This window comes from Chrysemys picta, chromosome 1 (genome assembly GCF_011386835.1).
Source record: "Chrysemys picta bellii isolate R12L10 chromosome 1, ASM1138683v2, whole genome shotgun sequence".
NCBI lineage: Eukaryota > Metazoa > Chordata > Testudines > Emydidae > Chrysemys > Chrysemys picta.
In genome coordinates this window covers 301,779,137-301,790,603 of record NC_088791.1, presented here as the reverse complement: position 1 = coordinate 301,790,603, position 11,467 = coordinate 301,779,137, and positions in this window count along the sequence as shown.

Sequence of the window (11,467 nt, the reverse complement as noted above, 5' to 3'; positions counted from 1 at the left end):
TTGATGCAGTTAAAAAGAGTTCCAGACTAATTGCTAACTACGTGTTGCAAATCATGATATATTTGTCATCAGCATCAAAATTGCTATCAAAACTGTCAGTCAAGGCGCAATCAGGATCCTGTTAATATGGCTTTCAGAAATCTGAATAGTCCCTAATGTAAGGTGTAAGAAAATGAAAAGAGTTTATTGGTAATCTCTAAGAGATATTCCAAAGCATCTGATTGGCTTGATATATTTATTATGTTGTGTCTTGCACTAAGATCCATAAAACTTTGTTATGATGGAAACAAGGACCACAGTTTATTTTGTTATTTTTATTATAAAGTAGTAAAACGAAAGGAGCTGAATCCAGGGCCTAATAAGACATGCTGCAATGCAGAGATGTACAAAGAGATTTTTTTTTCAAGCATCCACTGAGCTTTTAAAAATGTACACATCAAATGATAAACAAAAACCTGATTTCCTTACTTCCTGGAAACTGTTACTTGCCAAACTCAGACAACAAATCTTGCAATAAACCCTACTTTCCATTAGTGTATGATCCTACACTTTTGCCATAGAACAGTCAATTTCCTACTAGTTATTACCAAGTCATTATTTCTGGAGGAAATGCTCTATGGTGCCAGTGACAGATGTGAGTCATGGGAAGTGTAATGAGTTCAAAACACTATATTGAGATGTGCCAGACAGACATGAACTTTTGGGGAATCCCTGGGAGTGGTTAATGCAGATTCCACAACTCTGGTTATGCAGCCCAAGCCCGAACATCTACACTGCAATTTTATAGCCCCGCAGCCCCAGCCCGAGTTGGATGACACAGGCCAGCCGTGGGTGTTCAATTTCTGCATAGACTTACCCAGTTTGGTGTAGAAGCATGGCAAGCTTAAACCCCCAGTCTGGGGAAAGAGAGTCACGGGTCTCTGCCTGAGAGAAGTAATGCTGGAAATCTTAAGAGGGTGCCCTTGAGGAAGATCCGGGGAGGAGGGATCAGTTAATCCTGAAACTGTGACCATGTCATAACCTGTTGAGACATTGCGGGCAGATATGAAATTAGACAGTGCATTGGCTGTAATTTTAATTCATACTTTAGGCAGCCCAACATACTACAATTTTGTATCTAATTTAATGTGGATATTACATCTGCCAGTGCTTCAGGCTGACTCATGAAGCTAATTTCATCAGCCTTGTTACTTTTGTATGAGATCTCGCCTCAAAGGCTGGGGGATAATTAGCAGAAAGATTTTCACGTTGAAAAATAAGAGTTTACTAGTTGCAAGGTATTTCCTCCCCTTCCCACACCAAAAGTCCTCTCCTTCTGTGATTTAACTAAGAAGATGCACATCTTTTAAGTGACTCGCATCTGCTCTATCATTTGCCTGCTGGTACATGTAGCTAGTGGCAGTGGTGTGCAGCCTGAGACGAGAACTAAGGCTAAGAATCCTTTAAACTAGCAAAATAGCATTCCCTTATCTATGAGCATTCCAAAAGCTGGATATGAGTCAACAGTGTGTCCTTGTTGCCAAGAAGACTAATGGCATATTGGGCTGTGTGACAGGGTCGGTAGCTCACCGCTGCGGCACCTCCTCCTGGTCATCTCAGGGAATTAGTTTGAGCCAGTAGAGCACCCTCTTTGCGTGGCATCCCGCCTGTCGTTTCGCCTTTGTGGGGTGCATGGACTTGCGCTGCTCCCGACGTCGGCGTCCTCTTCTGGGACACTGTCCTCCGACAGTGTCCCCTTTGTCCATTCATCCCCTTCCGGGGGGGGGTAAACAACAGCCCCACACCTTTGAGCCTGATCCTCACAGTCCGGGACCTGGCGTGGCTCTGGCTGGCCGCTCCCTGCGGCCGGTGGCTGTGCGTAGGGCAACACAGCACACAAAGGGGGAGAAAAGAGGGGGGGGACTCAGGCCCGCCCACTACTCTGAGTCCCGGTCCAGAGGCCCTCAGGTGACAGTCTCGCTGTCTTCCTTCTCCTTCCTCCTCTGACTATCCCTCTGGACCGCTTCCCCAACAGCCCTTCTCTACGCTAGGCCTCCTCCTCCCAGGCCTGCCGCCTGGCCGGCTATGGAGTAGGGTCTTCTCCCACTCTCTCAGGCTGGCCTGCACTGCGCTGTCCGTGGTGCTGGCCTCCCAGCTCTGGAGACAGACCTTCCCCTCTGAAGGCCTGGGACAGACCAACTGCTCCTGCTCTGGGCAGTCTTTTATATGGCTAAAAGATTGGCTGGCCCCATTCTGCCTCCTGATTGGCTCCCAGCAAGCCCTTTCCTGATTGGCCGTGCGTCTACGCAGGCGCCTAGGCCTGCCGCAGCCCACTCTCTCTGGGAGCATTAGTAGGAGCATTACCAGCAGATCGAGGGAAGTGATTATTCCCCTCTATTTGGCACTGGTGAGGTTATATCTGGAGTATTGTGTCTAGTTTTGGGCCCCCCACTACAGAAAGGATGTGGACAAATTGGAGAGAGTCCAGCAGAGGGCAACGGAAATGATTAGGGGTCTGGGGCACATGACTTACGAGGAGAGGCTGGGGGAACTGGGATTATTTAGTCTGCAGAAGAGACGAGTGAAGGGGAATTTGACAGCAGCCTTCAAGTACCTGAAGGGGGGTTCCAAAGAGAATGGTGCTAGGCTGTTCAAAGTGGTGGCAGATGACAGAACAAGGAGCAATGGTCTCAAATTGTAGTGGGGGAGGTCTAGGTTGGATATTAGGAAAAACTTTTTCACTAGGAGGGTCGTGAAGCACTGGAATGGGTTACCTAGGGAGGTGGTGAAATCTCCATCCTTAGAGGTTTTTAAGTCCCAGCTTGAGAAAGCCTTGGCTGGGATGATTTAGTTGAGGTTGGTCCTGCTTTGAGCAGGGGGTTGGACTAGATGACCTCCTGAGGTCTCTTCCAACCCTAATCTTCTACAATTCTATGATTCTATGAAAAGCCCTACTGCCCCTCTCCAACACTAACAGCATGACTAGCACCAGTATTATGTTGCCACTGACTGATCTACACTGATGATTTGGGGAATTTATCTGAACACTGGTTGATCCTGTGAAGTTGTTCTAATAAAATTTTTGTACTTTTGAATACCATTATGTGGATTCCATCCTTGCAGACAAGGGCTGAGTCCTGTCCTTCCTATTCCAGGTACAATGGGGGAATCATTAGAATTCAATGGACACCTATGAAGATGGAAACAACTGAATTACCAGGACGTGGCTGAGGTTCTGCAAATCTTTCTCCAACTTCTCTGCCTTTATTCAAAGGAGTATTTCCAGAAGGGGATCGTAGGAGGGGAAAGTGGAGAGAGTGGAAAATTCCCAAACACAGGCCGAAGATACCAAGGTATTGATACTAGCCTTTGAAAACCACAAAGTAGAGGGAAGGCTTACAGAGCAACACAGGAAGTTTTGAGCCAAACAAGGGAAGAGATGATCAAACATAGTGGGCAGGTTAACTGCGGGACCAACCAGGGTCAAAGTAGGCTGACCTGGGGAGAGACATAGAGGCTCTGTGATGGAGAAGACAAGCCGTGTGCTGCAGGAGAAGGACTCTGGATGCTTCAGAGGACTCTGTTCCCAACCCAAAGAATGCTCTGGAATGGTGAGGAAATTGAGACAGGGATGATCATTTTTGTCTAGATCTGTGTGTTCCTCGAGTGATTAATCCAATGGTGATTTACAATCCTGCGCAAAGTCTGTGTGTTGTGTTACAATCAGATGTCCTTGAAGAGTTAACTTGTGATCCCAGAGCACACATGGCTGGAGTTCTAGGAAAGGGATGTTTAAGCTATGGGGCAGCACTGGTCCTGGGGTAGGGAATTGGACTGGGAGGGCTCAGGGCTCAGAAGAGGATGTTTGATAGAGGCCTTGCAACACAAGAGTATGCCTGGACTCTATTCAGACTGCGGTGGCTTAAAGCACACAGGAATTGTTTCTCATCCCCTCACAGCAGTCTGGTGAGTGCCTGAGAGGAGGTGTTTGACTAGACTCTGTCTCAGCACCCCTACAGGGTCCACAACAATGACAACATAACTAGCACCAGCCTGCTACACCAGCCACCTCCACATACCTCCTCAGATGTGTGTAGAAGCCACAAAGGCGGAGATACATCTTAAGTCCCATCATGCTGAATGGATAACATAGCACTGAGGGGCTGTTCTTCAATTCTTCCTCTCTGCCCACTTCCCCCACTGTTCTCACTGAGCTACGTTTGTGCAATTAAATCATAAAGAACAATTAAGTGGCTACACAGTGTGGGGATATGTTACTGCAATTCTATTGGAATGATTTTGATCTCTTATGCATCACAAAAGGAAGTATATAGACCTTTGAATAAAATTGAGTACCAGGAGGCATTTTTAGTCTATCACTTCTTTGAGTTTCATAGAAAAGGTGAATAATTAAAACTAGCTAGAGAAAGGGCTGGGAATGAAGGCCCTTGGAAATATACCTTTTATGGAGTGTAGAAGAGTTTGAAATAAATTATCCACTGACTGAGCAAAAGTTAAGATAGAAGGCTTCTTGCCAAAAACTACAAGAGGAAATTGAAATTAAAAAGCTTTTCAGTCTCACTCTCCACTTTAAAATGTTTTAAAGTAGAGGTTCCCTTCACAATTGATGAGGATGTGAACTTTAGCAGTGTTCAGCAAACTGAATCTAATCAAATTTAGTCCAATAAACCAAAGGAAAATACTGTACATTTTATGTCTCCCAGAATAATCAGATAAGACTCAGGCATTCTTATCCAGTAATTATTACAAATTTTGTCTGTCTCTTAGGGAACAAAAGTTGCTCTTTGAAACATTTTGTATGATCTTGCAGGCATATAGAGATTTCCCGTGAGTTTGCTAAACTCCTCTTGCATAGTTCTCTTCAGATATTCATTTCCCTTATTTCAAGTCAGTTTTACTTGAGTGTTCAAAGAAGACTTCACCTGCATTTTTGTGCATTCTGTCTCTTTGAAGAACTCCACTTGTCTCCGCATATCTTGTTTACATTATTTAGAAACAAATAGACATTCCACTGTGCTTCATGATGGATTTGCTTGAAGCTTGGCAGAAAATAAATTGTAAGTACTCGATTGCTAGTAATCATTTTGGAAAATATTAGTGAGAGCCAAGTCTTCTCAGCACTTGAACTAACAATATCAGAAATACTGCTGACATTCAAATACTAAAGACAGAATTATTCTTAGACAAACAAGTACTACTTTGATCTTCCTTGTTTTGGCAGTAGATGCCCCAAATATCTATATTTAATCTCTCTCTTTCTCTTACCTTATCCATGCAGTGTAAGATGAAAGTAAAAGGACCTTTTATCTCCTGAGGATGGTTGCTGGTTCAGATGAGAGACCGGGGGTTTCATATTTACTGTGATATAACCTAGTCTCCTTCTTCACAAAACAGATTACTCTAATCCAGTGGTTCTCAATTTATTACACATTGTGGGCTGCATAGGCGGCCCACAGTGTGTTACCTGGGCTGCAGGGGCCGGGTGGCAGGGCAGTGACAGCCTAGATCTTGACCCCAATCCTGGACCTCTGCCATGCGGAGCTGGCTGGCTTCCCACCCATGGACCCTGGACTCTGCATGGCCAGCCAGCAGCCCCGACCCCGGACTCCCACCACGCGGGGTGGGCTGGCAGCCCTGACCCTGACCCGGTCGTGCTTGGCGGCGGAGCAGCCCAGACCCCTCCATGCCTGGTAGCCGGGAACCTGGCGGACCCTGTCACGCCGGCCTGCCTTTAGCACAGGGCTGAGTTGGGCTGCAGCTGTGTGCTACTTGGGCCGCATGTAGCCTGCAGGCTGTGGGTTGAGAACCGCTGCTCTAATCCATCACGAACCATCCCCATATCCTGACAAAGCCAACAGCTGCTTCTGAAGTCAGACAGGCTGATTCAGTTAGGAAAGAGCACTACAAATTGAGCCTTAGCATGTCTCCTGAAAAATGGTTCCAGCTTTTGTTTGTCATAAGTGACATTGCATAGACAACTGATTCAACAAGCCAAACAGGGCTATGTTTGACTATTCTCCTTTAAAATTATATCAGTTTATACAAATCATATTTAGTTTTAGCATTTTACAAAATGCTTTTTTTCTATTTTATTCTGACTGCACACAGATTCTCCACATACTTTTCAAAGAAAAACAAACCAGTAAATAATACATGAATGTAACAAAATCTAGAGACTATTGCAGCCTAGATTAAAAATAAATAAATAAAAGCAGCACTGGGAGTGGTATCATGTTATTCTAATAAAAAAGAGTCCCATAAAAAGGACACAATGCGTTAAATTATAAACTTATTTGAAACCTTGGCACAACCCAAAGTTTTGCTATCACAGATCTCAAGTACAGATGGAAATATAATGCAGGAAGTCAAGCAATCAGTCAAATATGCTGAATCAAAACCATGAGACACTTTATGACAAAGCAGTTTTTTAACTTTTGTACTCTTTAAATAGCCACTACTGCATCAATTGTAGAACAAGGTGAATTATGTTCAAATCATCATTTTTCCATTATGTACCTGGAGCCCCATTGTGAATCAACTGGAGTTCAAACAAAGTTTGATCAAGGTGAGTGAGGTAATATTTTTTATTGGATCAACTTCTGCTGGGGAGAGAGACAAGCTTTTGAGCTTACACAGAACTCAGAGTTTTGTGTAAGCTCAAAAGCTTGTCTCTCTCACCAACTAAAGCGGATCGAAAAAATGATATTACCTTACCCTCACTTGTCTCTCTAATATCCTGGGACTGACTTGTCTACAACAACACTGCATACAACAAAAGTTTGATCAAGACAGTTACCACTTACAGAAAATCTGCAAATGTTCCTCATATTCCTTGAAGCTACCTTATTTTTGGGGGCACTGAATGCAACTAAAGATACAGGGAACTGTTCATTCCACTTGCAAAGTCTGGGAAACCAGCTCCTTTATGGGTTGCAACTGTTAGCTCAAAGTAGTGAATGGTTCACCCGTAGGCTCAATCGTCACTGGAAGTTACAATGCACGTTTTCAGAAGTGGAGTGATTTGGGGTGTCTCACTTTTGTGACCCCAGCTTAACCTGATTTTCAGAAGGGAGGTGCTCAGCACTTTCTGATAATCAGATCCCTTAAAGATGTCTCACATTTGGCATCTAAAACCAAGCCATCCAAAATCACTGGCCATTTTAAAAATTTAAGCTGAGATGTTGAAAGAAAACCTGAAGGATTATTGTAGTATTGTACAGCTACTTTGCTGACCAGAAACTTAAACTTTTTAAAACCCAAGAGTTTTCATACTTGCTGCTATGTACGGTCTCCTTCAGGCTCTCCGATACCATGGTGTCTGGTTTCCACTATACTAATGCAAGTAGGCAGGATTAGATCTTTCCAAATGAGGTACAGTATGATTTGCTTTTAGCTGTTTGTGTGAGCGCAAGATTTAAATGTCCTCAAAAAATGTTTACAACGTTACTATGTCAGATGGGGGTGCTCTCCTTTACAGCAAGGTAGCTAAAGATTTCTGATGGAAAGTGATGCAGAGTAGTGCAGGGCAAAATTTAGGGAAAAAATGCCCGTAGATTCTGAAGTTAAGCACAACAGGTAAAATGATCTGGCATAGATTTAAAGAGAGATTTTATACATATGGTGTAAATCATAACTAAACCAGATCCTCAGCTGGTGTAACTCAGCATAGCTCATCCCAAGTGAAACATGGTAAACTGAACTGAAGTCTACGTCAGAGAGGAGAGAGAACTAAAGTGGAAGAGAACAGCAGAATAAACCTGTGAGCACCTCTTCACCCTCTGTATAGGGGTGTCTGAGAGACAGGGGATAGATGAGTGGGAGGTGGATTCCAGAGAGGGTTGGGACAGGATTGAAATAAAAAACATCTGGGAGATAGGAAAACATAATGACAGAAGAAACGCCACAACAGAATGCTGTAAAATGTGACCAGCGAGATAGAGACTGAGATTGGATGTGAAAGAGGATGAGAGAAGGAGCTGAGAAATGAAAAATTTCTGAAAACAGAACCCACCCAGCCCAAATCTATTTCCTTATTTTGGTTTTCTCAGAGATCTCAATTACATATTTAATGGCTTAACCATCCTTTTCCATTCTTTTTGAGGGCATTCTTGGCTGCTAAGCCTGGTGGTCATTTTTTAAAACGAGGCATACGATATTTGCCCACATGTTTCCCCAAATCCAAACTTGCAAAAGAAACATAACTGGTGTGGGCTTATGCATCTGTGCAATATTGACTCAAGCTGAAAACATAATGTAAAAAACATCCAAGTCAGCAGTTACATTATCCAAACTGCTCCCTTCATAATACTGACAGACACTACATGGGGATCTAGCAACACCTGCTGGCTTTCTTCTCTGTGAAACTACAACTAGAAGTCTGATGCACAGTTTTGGATGTTATAGTGCAAGAAGCATAAGGAAGAACTGGAAGAGAAGTGTGTACAGAATTCTTCAGGTTAAAGAGGAAGTAAACTTGAGGCAAGAATAAGATCTAAAATAAGATGGCACGAACTGATACTAGAGAGCATAAACATTTAGAGAATATGTCTGCATGTTCAGTGACTGCTGTGAGAAACTATCAAAAGCAGCAACAGTGTTTGCAGCTATGAAAGTATTTATAGGAAAAGAATTAGGAATCTAAAGAACAAAAATACATTACAGTGTACAAACACTAGATGTGCCAGGTAGGGCATAGTGCTCAGAGGCATGAATTCAATGGGATTTATAGAAGCTCAGCACTGCTCTGGTTCTGGCCTTAAAACAAACAAACAAAAAAAACACTTCAGTGAAATCAGAAGAGGTTTTAGTGGCACATTATCCACATACTTCTCCGGTTCAGAAGGTCATTAGTGGGCTCTACTTTGTACCCTAGCTTAAAGATTTACCCCATATTGTTACTTTTTCACTTGTTTTTTTTTTTAAAGGGGGGGTAGGTATCCAGATCTCAGTATCTTTCATTGAAAACAAAATTGGATGTTTATAATAATGGAAAGACTACAAAAGCCTTAAATTTGCACTATCCAGGTTCATAAAGACAAATGTTGACTTTCCTTTTCCTCCTCATATTATTTGCAGTCTATTTCTAAACAATTTCATGGTGACGTGAACTAAAGTCATCAACAAGGATAGAATTCATGACTTTCTGCTCCAGAATCAGAGGCAGCCACCACTTGAGGAGAATCTCTACTAGCTATACCACTATTAGGATTTATAGCTGATGGTGGCTAGCTATAGCTGGATGACATGATATGGCACATGTCTGAATTCTGTCCCTTAGCCCTGGGGAACCCCTATCCCACAGTGAAAGGGTCAGCCCCACCCTTAATCAGGGTTCAGAGATGTCAAATATATCTGAATCATTTCCCTCAAATACTCAGTGTTAGCAGCCTAATATTTATGAAGCACATTGTAATAACAAAGCACTGTACTGTATGTGTTGGCAATAAAGATTTTTTTTAAAAATTTAGAAACAAATTTCAGTTTCAGGCTTTCAAAGAGTTATTATGAACAGAGTGGGATGTTTTAAGACGTAAAACACTTCAGAACTGTATCACCACCTTTACTATCGTCCTATAACTCTGATTAGCACCAATCACAGTTACTCTGGTGCAATGAAGAAAGAATAGACTCTATTTGACATTCTCATTTTCACACTAGTTGCACTGCAAGGTGCATTGAGGAAAAGCAGGAAGTGTAATCATAGGCTTGTACATGTGATGATTCCTTAAATAATAACTAGTTCTTTTGTATGTGTTCTACCTTTTATTTCTTGTAAGGTTTTAGATTAAAGATTTACATTGGCTGATCTTTGCCAAATAAACATTATGTTGATCATTTTTATTCTGCACTCAGTATTGGAAATGACCATTATTGTGCAGGAAATATTATGTTTCTCTTTCTCTTTTTGCTTGTACTAGATGAGTCATGAAGGGTATAAGGAAATCAAACTCTTTCTCTGGAGCTCATAACTTGCCCCGCTGTTACCCACAATACTATAATTGCAAATGCTGCGGCATTGGACATAGAACAAGAATTACTTTGTGCTTCGGTTCAGTTTGGCATCCAAGGAAAATTACCTATAGAAATAGAGTGCTATTAGTTCCAAACTTAGAGTGAAATGAGAACTCTGTTGCTGAGGAAGAAATGAGTTTGGGGATTTTTTTAACGGAATTTCAAATGTAAATGTATTTCCTTCCTTTTTTACACATTATTCTAAACATCAGATAGTGGGTGACAAGGGTTGTGCATTGAAAGTTTGAAGACTCTTCTGTTGAAACTCGGCCTAAGAGTGATCAGCTCGGTTGTCTAGGTACGTGTGTTTAACAAAAGACACTAAGAATTGGGTGGTAGGTTTTTTCAGTCAGAACATGACAAAAGATGGTGGGTGTTGAAACACCAGTTTGGAGATGCTGATGAGATGGGCAGAACAAGCAGGGGGTTATGAATCCTCCCCCACAGGCAGGGCCAGTGCAACCCATTAGGCGACGTAGGCGGTCACTTAGGGCGCTAGCATTTGAGGGGCAGCATTTCAGGTCCTTCGGCGGTGACCGCGGCGGCCGGATCTTCGGCCGCCCCGGGCGGCGGCGGCATTTAGGCGGAGGGAGCTGGGGCAGGGTGGTGTGGGGAGGGCCACCTGCAGCAAGTAAGGGGGGGGGGGGCGGCATGCAGGGGAACTCCCCGCCCCAGCTCACCTCTGTTCTGCCTCCTCCCCTGAGCACGCCGCCCTGCTCTGCTTCTCTCCCTCCCAGGCTTGCGGCGCCAAACAGCTGATTGGCGCTGCAAGCCTGGGAGGCGGGAGAAGTGGAGCGGCAACGGCGTGCTCAGGGAGGAGGCGGAGCAGAGGTGAGCTGGGGCGGGGAGCTACCACACAGCTCCCCGGGCCGGGGAGAGGTGCCGCGGGGGGCGCCTCAGGGTGTGGGGGGGAACTGCCGTGGGGGGGAGAGGGGTTTAGGGCAGGGGGGGCGGAGAGCTGTCACAGGGCTCGGGGAGGGGGGGTGCAAGGTGGAAGTTTTGCCTAGGGCGCGAAACATCCTTGCACCCACCCTGCCCACAGGCTGCAGAGTAGCTGAAGCCCAAGACGCATCATGTCTGAAGTAACACCCCTGAGACACTTACACAGCTTCCCTGCCTTCCAGTGGCTGGGGACAGGAGGGTCTAGGGAGTAGTGGATTCCCTGGCCCTATCTCTGCCCAGGTGTGCCAACTGGTTCTGTAGATGAGGGGAAAGCAGTGGACATGTTATTCCTTGACTTTATAAAAGCTTTTGATACGGTCTCTCACAGTATTCTTGCTGGCAAGTTAAAGAAGTATGGGCTGGATGAATGGATTATAAGGTGGATAAAAAGCTGGCTAGATCATCGGGCTCAACAGGTAGTGATCAATGGCTCCATGTCTAGTTGGCAGCCGGTATCAAGCAGAGTGCCCCAAAGCTTGGTCCTGGGGCTGGTTTTGTTCAATATCTTCATTAA